A 16,095-nucleotide genomic window follows, 5' to 3' on the forward strand; every position below is an offset into this window, starting at 1 on the left:
TTCTGTTGACTTTTTTTTCCGCGTATAGGCTATACTAATTTTTTGTTTCTTTGCACACTTCATAATTTTGTGTTGGAAGCTAAATATTCAAATAATAATGTGGCAACTCTGGAACTCAGAAGCCTTCTCCCCCAAACCAGGATTTGCTGTTGCTGCCATGCATTATTATCGTTGTTGTTCATTTGTGTAGCAGCTTTCTCGACTAATTTTGTAAAGTCTGTAGTCTTTTAGATATACGGGCATTGATGTTTTGCTCGGTTACTTTAGTAGTCAGCTAATGGTTGGGCAGATTTCCTTAAACACCTTGAGCCAATGTCTCCCGGCCTTCGTGAACTGGAGCAGCCTTTCAACACCCCGGCGAGCAGCTTACAATTCTATTCCTACCTTTGCTTTTCACTTGCACCGAGCCTCAAGGTCAGCCAGACGTGAGCGATTAGGGCCTTCTCAAGTCTTTCCTTGGCATGTTCACAGCCTTGATCGTATGCATAATGTTCTAGGTTCCCAAGAAAATTTCAGAGCTTTTCAAATTCCTTCGTGGACATATCTTAACCAAATTTTTATGTTTAAGTTTTTTTTTTTCGGCTTCTTGTTGCCCCAACTGGAATCTTCATTGAAGGCAGTTGTAAAATTCAGTGATTATCACTAATCATTTTTGGCAAATGCCATAGGGTTTTGTAATGTGTACAAAGCGATCTCTGAATCAGCTCAGATAAAGAAAAACCTTTAGAGTGGACCTTTTACGGGGCTTCCAAACAGATCAAATAGTGACAACTTTCTGAGCATGAGACTTTAGGGAATCTCCAGACTCATTCTGCTCTGGCTGCTAGGCTGCTGCTTTTCACGACTACTGTATTTTCAAGGTTATTGGTCTTCAAGGCTATCATGGAGTTGGAAAGAAGCAGCTGGAATAGGGGAACTTAAAATGCCATAAAATTTGCTAGTCTTACCAAGATACAACCATTGTTTCTTGAAAAAATGTTCCTCAGATTTTTGTAAACCTTGGGTTAATTTCCAGAATTCTTAATTTTGGAATTGAATTCTAAAAAGTTGGTTGTGACAATTTTCAACAGAGTCTTTACTGCTTTTATGGAGGAGTAAAACTTTAGAGTTTCTTATCCTGCTATTTCAGATGTTTCTCATCCAGATTACTTTTAATAATAGCCTCAAACATATTGTCAAAATTGTCTTAATGAAATCCACTTTGATTAATTCAGTCAACTGTTGTTGTTTGCCTATAGAATAAAATAAAATGCTCTATCTAGTTCAGTGTTCAAAATTCTCAATATTCTGACCTAAACCAATCTTCGAAGCTTATTTTTAAATATCTTTTTTCTATATCCTTTGTATGGCTATCCCTTTTATATACCCTTTTTATATCCTATTTTATATATACAAATAGAATTTGTGCCTGAAATAGCCCAGATGTTGGATTTACTCAAAATGGACTTTCACCCTTTCAGGCAATCCACTGATAATTCACTTACTTCAAACTTTTCACATCAATTTCTTTGCAAAATGAAAGGTACAACTATATCTGGAGTGCCCTTTGTATCTTCCACCTGTGCATGGCCAAGCCAAAATGCCACCTACTCCCATGAAGATTTTACTTAGCAACCTGACCATAAATGCTGCCTTTTATAAACTCCTAAAGTAATTGTTTTTTCTAACAAATATAGTATTTTCTATTATGTTTTCACATCTTACTTTATAGCAACTTTTTTTACATTTTTTTTCATTAGAATAGAATCTTAGAATATAGGATAATATTACATGTAGCCTTGGAAATATGTCAGGCATTTAATAAATGCTTTCTGAATGATTTAATGTATATATTAAAGAATGAATAAAATATACATAAGTGAATACTATTATCTCTTTTAGAGAAAGCATTATTTCTAATTTTTATTTTTCTCAATATTTTCTAATAGCCTCCCTTCTGTATAATAGGAATGTATTAAATTACTAATCTGAATATGACACTGTTTTATAATGTTTAGGTTGAAATTACGCTTACTTGTAATTTCTCATATTTTAACATTTTCAATATTTCCAGAGATGATTGGACAAAGACATTGACACTTAAGTAATTTTAACCAAATTATTTTCTAATGTCAAATACTTATGTTTGGGATACGATATCTAATATACTAAAACACTTCAGTCTCTTTTAGTGCATACCTAAGTCATACTGAATATAATCAGTGTTATGGATTCCTAATAAAGAACACTCATATCGTATAGCCTGAAATGCCGTAGTCATTTCATTTGTTGATTGACATATGCATAAAACAGGCAAAGGTAATTATGTTGACAGAATTTTTGATATATGAAGCATCAGAAGAATGAGAATCAAGAACCATCAGCTGTCAATCCATGACCAGATGTCATTAAAAAGGACTTTGCTTCTGCTAGAAAGACACTGTAGTCCCTCTGCTACTAGAATAAAATCCCTCTTGGGAAAATTTTCTATTCTTTATTTCTCAAGTACTGTTAACTGATTTACTTTTGAATAATGGAAAAGATAACAGTCTAAAGTTTACTCAAATTCTTTTTGCAAAGTATAAACAAATAACATCCTAATTGGATTAGTAATAAAACATAAATAAAATAAGGTGAATCATGCTTGGAAATTACTGATAATATAAACTTGGAATTTGTTGGAATACACTTGTGGCTAGAATTTGAACTAAAGTAATATAGCTCCTTTTTTGTCAGCTAATCTGTCTTCTCAAATTTTTCCTTTCACTAACAATCGGTACGATGGTTACAGTGTAGCATTTCTATATTTATCCTAACGATTGGCATTTTCAGGAAAGCATTTTATGAAAAGTAGCCTCATGCTAGTATTTATTTTGATACTCAGCCTTTACGATGGGACACGAATGCATTAAGTTCTCACTTTTCCCCCATTTGAGGATTTTAGAAATGAATATATGCTCCCAAGAGGAGGTCCTGAGGATTTGTTTTTGTAGTCACTATGTCTGTATTTCTTCCTTCCAATTTCATCATAAAAACAGTTGTCTTTCAATAGAGAGACAGGGAATTGAAAATGGTGCTCAGGAAGGAGGCGATCCAAGAGGTAGCCAAGGAAAGCTGGGAACTTCCCAGTCGAAGCTGGTGAGTCACAGCACAAGGACATCCTCTGTTTTTAACGTAACACGATGACAGTGTTTCCTAAGGAATTACTTCATGCTCAAATTCCCACCAATAAAGGGAAATTATTGAAAATATATTTGCTAAAGAATATACACAGCAATAATAAAAACAATACCCTTGTCTGAACATCTGGGCCTCGCAAGATCTCAGGAACACTGCACCGTTGGGCTGCTAAAAGCAGGCACGGAGTCTGGGAAGTGACATGGGTACTGAGTTTCCAGCTCAGCACTGGGTCTGTCGCTCTCTCTTTCTGTGTTTGACCATTATGCTGACTTTGGTAAATCTTGCCTCTGCTTCTATTGCTCTTGCCTCTGACAAACACCTTCTCTCGATTCGCCTTTTCTTTGCTTCTTTGCTTCAGTTTACTCACAGTCTCTGCGTTCCCTCAGTTGCTGCTTGTTACTCTTCCTCACATCTTCTGCTTATTGCCTTGTTCCCTGTATTTTGGCTTCTGCCCCTGCCACCAGCCAGTCACTCTGCAGGACTTCAGTTCAGAGTCCCAGAATCTAAATGCAGGGCTAGGATCAAGCGCACAGGAGGAGGCTTGAGATTTGAACTGCATGAGGGAAAACCTCATCCTTTGAGACTGAAGGCAAAAAAGGTGAGATAGATACTTCTGTTGGTTTGGGGACAGGAAGTTGAGAGCAAGCACGTCTAATGATTTTTGTCTCCTTCACAGAGTAAGAGACAAGACTGTCTGCTAAGAGCGAGGCGTGGAGTTCAGGAAAGGAACTTGCAGAGCTGTGGAGGTTCAGACTAGTTTTAGAGGGGAAGCTGGCCAGGAGGTGGTGAAGAGTTGATAGGTGGAGTTGAGAGCTGAGGTCTGAGACCAGGTGGAGCCAATCTGCCAGTCCATTTGGATAATGTGCTTTCTTTCTGCCTGCATGATTTCAGTACTGCCAATGCCACCCCAGCCCCTTCAAGTCCCTGGGTAGAAACGATGAGGGCAGACGAAAGGATGCTCAGGACATCAGCCACTTGCACTGAGACAGAAGAAATGTTAGGAAGAGGCTGGGAAGATGAAAACGCTGGGGACTGGAAGTCTTGGAGAGGTGGATGCCAGGGCAGATGGATGGGTGATTTGGTTTAAAAAGTAGGACACTGGAATGAGATGAGCCAGATTTCAGAGGTGATGCCACGAGGGGGTCAGATTAAACCGGACCACAACTCCTGTGCAGCTCTTCTTTCTACTCTGCATCTGAGCTGGCCTTTGGACGCGGTCTGATCAATAGAACACAGACGAAGTCAGGTTCGACAAGTTCTGGAGTCTGAGCCTCAAGAGGCCTTATGGCTTCTGCCTTCCCCTTCTTGGAACACTGCCCTGGGACTGCCATAGCATGAAAAAGCCCAAGATGAAAGACTCTGGAAAAAGAGACCCAGCCATCCCAGCGGTCTCAGCTGGGCCCACCCTGCACCTGTTGCCAACCAAATGGAGCCAAAGGAGTGAGCCCAGTGGACACCAGCAGAAGAACTGTCCGATCAACCTACAGACTGACAAAAAATAATAAATATTTGTAAAATATGGTGTATTTTAAAAAAATAAACAAACCTGGCGTGTTTGAGGCCCCGCTGGTAATCCGAGCCAGTAAGAGATGCAGTCAGAGAAGATACAGGGTGAGGAAGGTGATGATCGTGTTAAAGATTACTATAAAAAGTGGACTTCTGCTCCGTGATGCAAAGCCATTCAATGGATTCATGCAGGGGATTGACATGATCTGACGCGAGTTTAAAAGGATCACTTTTATGAATAGCTACAATAAGACATTACATGTAAATATGATGTGACATTGCTCTATTTATTAGTTCACTGAAGACTGATTAGCATATGAACACAAAAAAAGTATGGATTTGGCAGTCACATTAATTGACTACTGTTGACAGCTAAATTGGATAATTTGAGTCCGAATATAGAAATTTTGGCTTCAGTTTTTGTAGATGAGATTTACATTCTCATTAACTTACTTTTGCTTCCACAGGCCTCTAAGGTGACCCTTCCCAGGCATTGTCTGAGTTCACAGTTTCCCAAATTCTCCAAAGTAGAGTCTAGTTCAAGTAAGAAACTATAATAATGTAGATTTCTGTGCAATAGTAAATCTTTTCTAGATTTCAGAGATGTATTCTATAAACATAGCCAAATGAAATCATTTTTACAAATCAGAAATTTTTAAGTAACTCTCTCATAAAATCTTCTTTTCTAAATTCTGTCAAACTACAATAAAAAAAAAACCAGTAATACAACACTTGGGATAATAAAGGTAAATAAAAAATAATGTATAAAAGAACTAGAAAATGCTGCACCTTTTTAAGTTACATTTACAGCCTCCTATAATGACCTCTCCTTGAATATGGCAACATATTTTAACAAACAACTAAATTCTACTAAAATCAGTACAACAATCTGCCTCTAACTTTTGAAGCAGTAAGATACATGGCACAATTTATTTTTATATTCAATTCTCTATGCCTAAAAAGAGAATAAGATGCTGAGTTTAAATTTGGCCAATATGACCTCAGTAATGACTTTGCACAACTCCATCTTTTTTTTTTTTAAGATTTTATTTATTTTATTTGACAGAGATAGAGACAGCCAGCGAGAGAGGGAACACAAGCAGGGGGAGTGGGAGAGGAAGAAGCAGGGTCCTAGCGGAGGAGCCTGATGTGGGACTCGATCCCATAACGCCGGGATCACGCCCTGAGCCGAAGGCAGACGCTTAACCGCTGTGCCACCCAGGCGCCCCTGCACAACTCCATCTTAAGGCATTATCTCAAATATCTTGCTTGAAAACTCAAGTGTTGTCGGGAAGAGGCTTAAATAATTACAAGGGTGAGAGGAAAAAAGACAGTAAGAAATTATAAACCAAGATAACATTCGGAAGTGCAAAACTCACAGTCTGGGAGGAAATAGATGCTCAAAAAAATCACTTCAGCATGATTTTAAGTCATTTCTCCAAGATTCAGACAAATGTTTATAGCAGGATAGTATATTCAAATATTTTTGATGTGTGTCCTTTTTTTTTTTTTTTTTTTAAATTCAAGGTACTTAACATATAGTGTAGTACTGGTTTCTGGAGTAAATTTAGTGATTCATCACTTTACATATAACACCCAGTGCTCATCACAACAAGTGCCCCCCTTACTACTTAGCCCATCCCCTCACCCACCTCCCTCCAGCAACCCTCAGTTTGTTCTCTATAGTTGAGTCTCTTATGGTTTGTTTCCCTCTCTGTTTTTATCTTACTTTATTTTTCCTTCCCTTCCTCTATGTTTATCTGTTTTTTTTCTTTCTTTCTTTCTTTCTTTCTTTCTTTCTTTCTTTCTTTCTTTCTTTCTTTCTTTTTCTTTCTTTCTTCTTTCTTTCTTTCAAGATTTATTTACTTTAGAGAGAGGGAGAGAAAGAGCACAAGTGAGAGGGAAAGAAGAAGAGAGAGAGAGACTCCATGCTGAGTATGGAGCCCGCCCGACACAGTGCTTGGTCTCACTCCTGAGATTGCGACTGACCCGAAACCAAGAGTCGGTCGCTTAATGGACTGCACCACCCAGGCGCCCCTCATCTGTTTTGTTTCTTAAATTTACATATGAGTGAAATCATATGGTATTGTCTTTCTCTGGCTGACTAATTTACACTCTAGTTCTATCCACATCATTGCAAATGGCACGATTTCATTCCTTTTGATGGCTGCGCAATATTCCATTGTATTTATACACCACCTTTTCTTTATCCACTCATCAGGTGATGGACATTTGGGCTCCTTCCATAATTTGGCTATTGTTGATAGCGCTACTATAAACATTGGGGTGCATGTGTTCCTTTGAATCAGCATTTTTGTATCCTTTGGATAAATACCTAGTAGTGCAATTATAGGGTAGATTATAGGGCAGCTCTATTTTTAACTTTTTGAGGAACCTCCTACTGTTTTCTGGAGTGGCTGCACCAGTTTGCATTCCCACCAACAGTGTAGGAGGGATCCCCTTTCTCCTCATCCTCACTAACATCTGTCGTTTCCTGACTTGTTAATTTTAACCATTCTGACAGGTGTGAGGTGGTATCTCATTGTGGCTTTGATTTGTATTTCCCTGATGATCAGTGATGTTGAGCATCTTTTCGTTTGTCTGTTGGCCATTTTGGAAAAATGTCTGTTCATGTCTTCTGCGCATTTCTTGACTGGATTATTTTTTTTGGGGGGGTGTTGAGATTGATGAGTTCTTCATAGATTCTTGATACTAGCCCTTTATTCAACATGTCATTTGCAAATAATTTCTCCCATTCCATTGATTGCCTTTTAGTTTTGTTGATTGTTTCCTTTGCTGTAAAGAAGGTTTTTGTCTTGATGAAGTTCATTTCTGCTTTTGTTTCCTTTGCCTACTAGACATGTCTCCTAAGAAGTTGCTGTGGCCAAGGTCAAAGAGGTTGCTACCTGTTTTCTCCTCTAAAATTCTGATGGTTTCCTATCTTACATTTAGGCTTTTCATCCATTTTGAATTTATTTTTGTGAATGGCATAAGAAATTGGTCCAGTTTTCCTAGTATATTAAAATATTAATTTTTTATGTCACATATTTCCCCATTCCCACATTCTTTTTTTTTTTAAAGATTTTATTTATTTATTTGAGAGAGAGAGAGAGATAGCAAGAGAAAGCACAAACAGGGAGGAGAGGGAGAAGCAGGATCCCTATTGAACAGGGAGCCCCATATGGGGCTCAGTCCCAGGACCCTGAGATCATGACACTTAACTGACTGAGCCACCCAGGGCTCCCCTCATTCCTATATTATAAGATCTTATCACTCCTTGCCTTAGAGAAATTTCCTGTTAGCAAAGCAATAGTTGCTTTGAACTTCTATTTTGTACAAATTTTTATTTTCATGTTCTCACTTTCAATTCTGGCTGTTGCTTTCCTAGAGCTTGATCTGTTGCACTCATTATGCTAGAAGGTCACAAAGGAAGACCAAGGGTAGAGTGGGGCAGAGAAGCAGATAGCTGGACAGGTGAGATTTATCCAGCCTGCACAGTACAGGTCTGTCTGGCCTTTACCGGGATCAGGACCGATAAGGTGATTTGACCTCAAGAACAGGCAGTATAGTACATCAGGGAACCTAGACATTGGTTCAGGTACCCAAGTCACCAAAGATTGGAGTACATCTAGTACTGTTCAGAGAAAGCACTGGATTGATCATTCTGGGGAGTTGAACCTCACTTGAGGCGTTTTCTTTATACCTTGGTGACTTTCACACAACTCTAGGGTAGCAGAGTTGACTGAAATTGAATAGCCATTAATTTACATAAAATGTTGACTGTAGATGCCTGTCAGATAAATGAACTGGCTTGGGGTGTCTTACCCAAAAATCAGCTCGCAAAAACTTGGGAAGAAGAGTTCAGTGCACAATTCAGGAACTACGCCTGACAACTAGATAACACAGCAAGAAAACTTTTGGGAGACTGACTACTTCCTTTAACTAGCACTGCTGGGTGCTGAGGTGTGGGGCATTGCAGCCTGGGGCGAAAGGAGGCCAAAGGTGGCAGCCAGAGGAAAGACTAGGAAAAGCTTTTAGCATATTTAAGGAGATCGGCCTGTGAAGTGAGTTGCAGTATTTCCCACTTAGATTATTTGCTTTTTAACTATTCTCAAGTCATGGAAAAGTTTTGGAGGTCAGTGTGTATGTTTTTAAAGCTCTCTTTTTCTTATATGGCATCTTCACTTCGGTCTTATTTAGAAAAACTTTTCCTCACTCCAAAGCAATGAAGACTTTCCCCATATTTAATTCTAGCACTCTTAAAGTATTAATTTCTACATTTAAATTTTGATCCATTTGGATTTTATTCAGGTGCATGGTAAGAAATATAGATCCATGTTTTAACCATGTAAAATACACATAATGGGAAATGTACCTTCCTAACCATTTTTAGGCGCACGGCTCAGCGCATTACACGCATTCATACTGTTGTGCAACCATTACCACCCTCCATCTCCAGAACTCTTTTCATCTTGGGAGACGGAAATTTTATACCCATTAAATAATAACTCTGCCTTCCCCCCTCAATCTCTGGCAACCACCATTCTACTTTCTGACATTTCACTTGGCAAAATGTCCTCAGGTTCCTCCATGTTGTAGCATGAGTCAGAATTTCCTTCCTTTTTAAGGCTAAACAACATTCCATTGTATATATTTGCCACACTGTCTTTACCCGTGCATATGTTGATGGACTCTTGGATCATTTGTTTCTGTGAATAATGCTGCTCTGAACATGGATGTGCAAGTATCTCTTCAAATTCCTGCCTTTAATTATTTTTTTTTTTATTTTGAGTACATCTCTGTAGGATGATTTGCTAGGTCATATGGTAATTCTATTTTTAATTTTAACTTTTAATATTTAAGATACATGCGTTTACATGTGTGTATATACATATATGTATATAAAGCTTCAATATCCACCTAAAAACACTTTAAAAATAAATACTAACAAATATTTCTCTAAAATTAATATGCAAATAGGTAATATACATACATATATACATATATATGTACATATATAGTACCAACTGCAAATTAAAAAACAGGAAGTTTTGCTACTACATGGAAATTGTACTTCTGACATTAGTCAATGCATTAAAGAAAAAAAAATACAGTTCTAAAAATTTGAAAGAGGAGGTAAAACTATTACTATTTGCATGGAATAGCAATACTTTAGATATGTATACCTATATAATACAATAAACATACAATATAATAGGTATGAATCTATATAAAATATAGTATCAATACTTTTATGAAAGTATGTGCGTATAGGTATGTATGTTTGCGAGTATATATAAACATATATATATTTATATATATAATATTATGCTAGTGTTATATAAATGTCCATATTAAGTTTAGAGAAATATTTATTAGCATTTATTTTTAAAGCGTTTTTTAGTTTGTTATTGAAGCTTTGTTAAAGGCAATTGTAGTCACCTTGGAGCAAATTATAAGATATCTTTATTTTGCTGCATTAAATATGATCAAAGTCACACTGATGATATTCCAAGAGTGAAGCTCTTTGCATATCTAAAAAACCCATGTTATCACAGTGAATAATTATTTAATATATGATACTGAATTCTACTTGCTAATATTCATTTTGAATTTTTTTCATCAATTGATCTATTGTTTATTTTAGAGAATTTTGGTATCAATGTTGTATTGCTTTATGAAAAAAATTGAAAGCATTTGTACTTTTCTAAGCTCTGGGAGAGTTTAAATAATGTTGGCTTCTGCTCTCTGAACATTTGATAGAAGTGTTCTGGAATCACTGGAACCCAAAGCTTTTGAAGGGAAGGGGTTTAGTTCATTTGCAACTTTCTCTGTCCTTCTATGGAAACTGCACCTGTTTCAATATATTGCAGGCTGCTTTAATTAATTACATTTTCCTTGAAAATTATTGATTTCATTCAAGATATTTATTTGAACTGCCCCCTGCATCAACAGTTTCTTAAGAAAAAGTTTTAAGATCTCTAGCCAGGAAGATTTTTTTCTCTGACTTTTAAAATTTTGATTTCTATTTTTATTGAATTGCGATCCAAAATATTGTATTTATTACTTCACTTATTTGAGATTCATTAAAGTTTCCTTGGTGGTTTTTATATTTGGTCAATTTTTGTGTATCTTCTGTGGGCAGGTGAAAAGAAGGTATATTCTCTATATTAAGATATAATGTTAGATATCTATCCCTTGGATTTACCACATTGATTTGGTTCTGTAAGTTTTGTATTCCTTACATTTTTTGTTCACTTGGTATGTCTTGGAACATGAAAGATACAAACCTCCTCATATAATTATTTCCGTATATTTCTTTTCATATCTCCTTTAATTTCTGCTTTATAAAAATTTTTGATTTATTACTTGGTACAAAGATATTTATAAATGTTACATCTCTATTATGATTTTTATCTTTTGGCATAATAATGTGTGTTCCTTTGTCTGATTTAAGAATGTTTAGCCCAAATTCTATTCTGATAGAGAAAGACGCATTGCATTTGCTTGGTATCCAACTGACCAAACTTTTAACATTTTGAAATTACTTTGTTTAGTGTGACACTTACATGCAACAGAGTTGTTCTTTTGCCTTGTGATACAATATAAAACTTTTTAAATAGGTGAATTGAGCCTAATTACATTTCCGGAAACCACACTTCCTTGACTTTAACTTGGTCATATTATGTAATTTGCACTCCTTCTGTAATTTTAAGACTTTCACTGTGTTGTGTTTACATTGTTTTGTGCATATGTGTGTATGGATAGCCTTTTTTTGTGGTGGCTGCTATATCTTTACAGAATTTCTTTGGTACCTTTTCAATTAGGTAGTTCCTATTTATTCCTTTCCAGGAGGAAAAATAAAACTGTTATCTCCTCTTCCTTTATCACCCAAGTTTATTTTATAGCATTATTATTCTTTACCTGTGTATTCTTTAAACTTCTACTACTGTATTTATCAACTTTAATTGACGTTGTTTGATTCTCAATAATTAAAGATTTGGAAATTAATTTTATCATTCATTTAACCTCTCTGTTTAGCATTTTTTTTAAGATTATTTATTTATTTATTTATTTGACAGAGAGAGAGACAGCCAACGAGAGAGGGAACACAAGCAAGGGGAGTGGGAGAGGAAGAAGCAGGCTCCCAGCGGAGTAGCCTGATGTGGGGCTTGATCCCAGAACTCTCAGATCACACCCTGAGCGGAAGGCAGATGCTTAGCGACTGAGCCACTCAGACGCCCCTGATTCCCATTTTTTTCATAGTTGTATCATTTCCTCTTTGCCAGAACAGATGGCGTGTATATTTCATTTGTCACTTATTACACCTTTACTTTTCTTTAGATTTCAGCTTAAATTATTCAAAATTCTGTAGCTTTTACTATAGTTTCCTGAAAATACGTTTGGCTAAATGTTGCTCTCAACTTTTCCCAGAAGTGCATCTTTGAATATGCATATAGTCTCCTGTGTTCCTCCGCCCACCCCCAATTGGCTTTTTTTTTACTTGAAAGACATTAAATATGATACAAATTAGGTAGTTTTGGTGGCACGAGGGAGAAGGAAGAGTAATGGAATAAGAATGTGAATAAGGGGACCTATAATAACATAACATAAATGGTTGTAAAAATGCTAAATACTACACCTGATGGACACCTAAATTCCAGACCTGAAATTTGTATCACTCAATATCATCATTCTAGGCAGTAAATCTTTACGTGTCCAGCGATGAAGTAAAATTGTGTGTATTAATTTAAAATGACACTAATGTAAGACTTGTAATTATAGGCAATTAACATTCATTAGGCAATACACCCTGCGGCAACATGGTTGTGTGTGCTGAGGTGCAGCGGTGGGGCGGGGAGGGGCGGACTCCGACCCCTGCCCTCTTAGAGCTTTTTTTTTTTTTTTTTTTTTTTTTTTTTTTAAGAGCGACTGTGCGCAAGAGTGGAGGGGAGGGGCAGAGGGAGAGGGAGAGAGAGAATCCTGAAGCAGACTCCCCGCTGAGCAGGGAGCCCTCTGCTGCAGAGCTTGATCCCAGGATCCTGAGATCAGGACCTGAGCTGAAATCAAGAGTCTGCCTCGTAACCCACTGAGCCACGCAGGCGCCCCTGGGAGAATCTTAAGCAGGCTCCGTCCCCAGCACACAGCCTGACATGGGCTCAATCTCACAGCCCTGAGACTGACTGAGCCACCCAGGCACCCCATTTCTGACCTTACATTTTCACCAGTTAGAAGTATTTGTACTTCAGGGGCACCTGGGTGGCTCAGTCGTTAAGCGTCCGCCTTCGGCTCAGGGCGTAATCCCGGTGTTCTGGGATCCCGGTGATCCTCTGCTGGGAGCCTGCTTCTTCCTCTCCCACTCCCCCTGCTTGTGTTCCCTCTCTCGCTGGCTGGCTGTCAAATAAATGAATAAAATATTTAAAAAAAAAAAGAAGTATTTGTACTTCAAAGCCTCTCTTTACGTAATCTTTGGACATTCTGTTCTTCTGAGTCTGGGACAGGTGCAGAATTTTAACAAAATGTATTTATATTTGTGAAACATCTTTTGTTTGTAGAAAACTATATACAAGTCATTTATTTCACTCATAAAGTGCTGTTTTTGAGAATAATAGTGCCAGCTGTGTATGGACTAAAATATATCAATCAGTAATAAAACATCGTATTTTACAAGCAATGACTACGATCTAGGAGAACCATGTATGTTGATGCTAGCTTACCTAAATCAGCCAAACATGTGGGTGACTCTAATTACCTATACTTCTTAGGTATTTTATTTAGTAACACTTTTTTTTTTTTTTTTTTTTTTGCCTCCTACAAGAAAAGAGGGAAAGGAATATCCATTTTAAATGAAATTGGAGAATGGTGAGCCTTGCTTTCCTGGAGACTGTTCAAATTCTACTTCCATACCCTTCATCAACACTTTATGTACACCTACATTTTAGTTCTTGCCATATGATGCTGCAATTCTCTATTTCTGGCCCCAACTCTCCAAATGAAATACAAGCTCAGCCATGAGGCGGATGCAGTGGCCCTTCATCTTCTTATCCGCTGTGCTCGGCCAGGCTCTGGCACATCATAGGCTCCCCCAGTAAGTCTGCTGCCTTACACTGCACCTTCCTTTGCGTGATGGGAGCTGCAATGATCCTAGATTTGCTGTGAAAATGCTTATATAAATAATAGAATACTTCCCACCTAGGTCTGCTTCGGTGTTTTTCTCCAAGCACAGCAGGGTGCTTTGCTTATATGTCTAGGTGCGGGGGTCCAGACCTGCGTGGAAGAGAGGAAACCAGGTCCGAGGGAACAGGCAGGTTATCTACAGGCAGCCCTCATCTCAGTTCCGTGACATGTCATCCCTACGTGAGACCCCCTCCAGTGCCTCGCACAGCATGTGTGCACAGGAAGTGGGGACCCAGTCCAGATCAGCGGCCAGTCTCCCCTGGTTCCCAGTCCCCTAGTTTTACCACGATGTCAGCCTCACACAGAATGCCTTCCTTAAATTCTCTCCCTTGAGCTTCATACAATTTAGTCATGTCCTAAATAACTAAGAAGTGGAAAATGGATGCACAAGGGACTGGCGTTCTCTGCCAGGCAGCTGAAAATAGCGTGCCATCAAGATGTGAAACCAAACTGAGAGTCAGTGTCAATAATGTGAAGTAGCAGGAAGCGGAAGGTCAATGAGAGAACGAGCCCTCATGTGCTCCGGCTGCGGCTAGAAGCCTATAAACCCACAGAATCCAAGGATCTGAGAAACAGAAATTCCAAAGTCAGCTGGAACCTTCCAGTTCCCACTCAGACACCCCTCTGCATGGCCCAAGCAGAAGGCCATCAAGGCCATTCTGGAACAATTAGTATCTCTGCTCCCTAGAATGACTCCCTAGAACTGCCTGTGATCATTGAGACCAAGGAATAGTTGCATACTAATTTATTACATTTTGTAATGCACAGAGGTAAATTCTAATTATTGAGTCAATGACCTAACTAATTGAATTTAAAAATACAGCTTTGCCTGAAATGCAGAATCTTTTATACCTTTTATTATGTGAATTAATCCCACTTTGCTTTCCAAAGTAGCATTATAAATAAAAACAATTCCTCCTGACTTCTAGAACCCCATCTTGTTTTTCAAAAAAATTTTTTTAACTAACGCACAGTAAGAAATACATTTTCCATCACATATTGATACAAACACATACACACACATAAAACTGAAATTCAAACAAAGTTCCCAAGACAATGCTCACCTTTAGTCTTATGCAGCCCGATGTTTTCTATTATCTACTATTCTTCATTTTTGTTTTATGAAATCATCAACACTTTAATTTTTGTTCATATCAAGTGTACATTCTAAGCAAGCTATGGCCCTGCTACACAATGTCTTTACACCAGGATCAGCTTCCATCTAGAACATTGTCCTTCCTCCTGCCACGTGGAGAAACCAGATGCCAGTTCTTAAAGCTTCTGCTCAGAGGATATATTCCACTCACATACATTGGCCGCAGCAAGCCACATGTAAAAAAAAAAATAATGCAGCCTACGTCAGAGCTTTACATACGTACATAATTTCCTTTAAACCATAGAACTCTTAAATGACAAAGCCTGGATTCAGAGCAGACATGCGATATATAAACCCATTCTCATAACCTGGATATTTCTTATATCCCAATAGACTGTTTTCTTTTACAAAGGTCTCCTAGAACCTAAGAATTATGATAATGAAAACACAAGCTTTATCATGATATTCTCATTTTATTATTTAAAAATAATTATTGTCTTACTATTGTAAAAGATTCAAATCTCAAATTTGGAAAACCCTATTCCATGGAAGTTCAAAGCTGTTCAGAATGTGGAGAAATGTTTTCCATAATGACTGATTCAAAGAAAATAATACTACATTAAGAAACTAATGTTACAAAGTAGTGAGATAGCAGGAGTGATGGAACGAACAATGCATTCAATTCTACACACAATTGATAGTTAGACCTTTTTTCAAAAGAAAAAAATTGTCTAAATTAAAATTGATTTATGTGCGAGGTAGCTGTCTTTAAACAATCACCATAGGAATGTGGCATAAGAAAATCCCTACTAAAAATAATTAAATTGTTAGCAATCACCTATTTTTCTGTAATTTTATGGACTTTTACCTTTGAATGATAATAATTTCCTGCTCTTTTTGAGCACTTACAATGGATGAGGCTTTGTTCTCAGTGCTTTATGTATTTTATCTTAATTAACCCACACAGGAACTCAGAAGGCAGGAAATATGGTTACCTCCACCTGAGAACTATGAGAACAGGTGGCAGAAGTTAAGTAACGGTGCTTCTGGTCACTTGGTGAGTGAGGGGTTGCACCCAGGCTCTCAGGCTCTAGAGAATATGTTCTATTTTTCTAATTGTTTTTTTTTTTAAAGATTTTATTTATTTATTTGACAGA

Source organism: Ursus americanus, chromosome 29 (genome assembly GCF_024610735.1).
Source record: "Ursus americanus isolate L20-20 chromosome 29, mUrsAme1.1.p, whole genome shotgun sequence".
Classification (NCBI taxonomy): Eukaryota; Metazoa; Chordata; class Mammalia; order Carnivora; family Ursidae; genus Ursus; species Ursus americanus.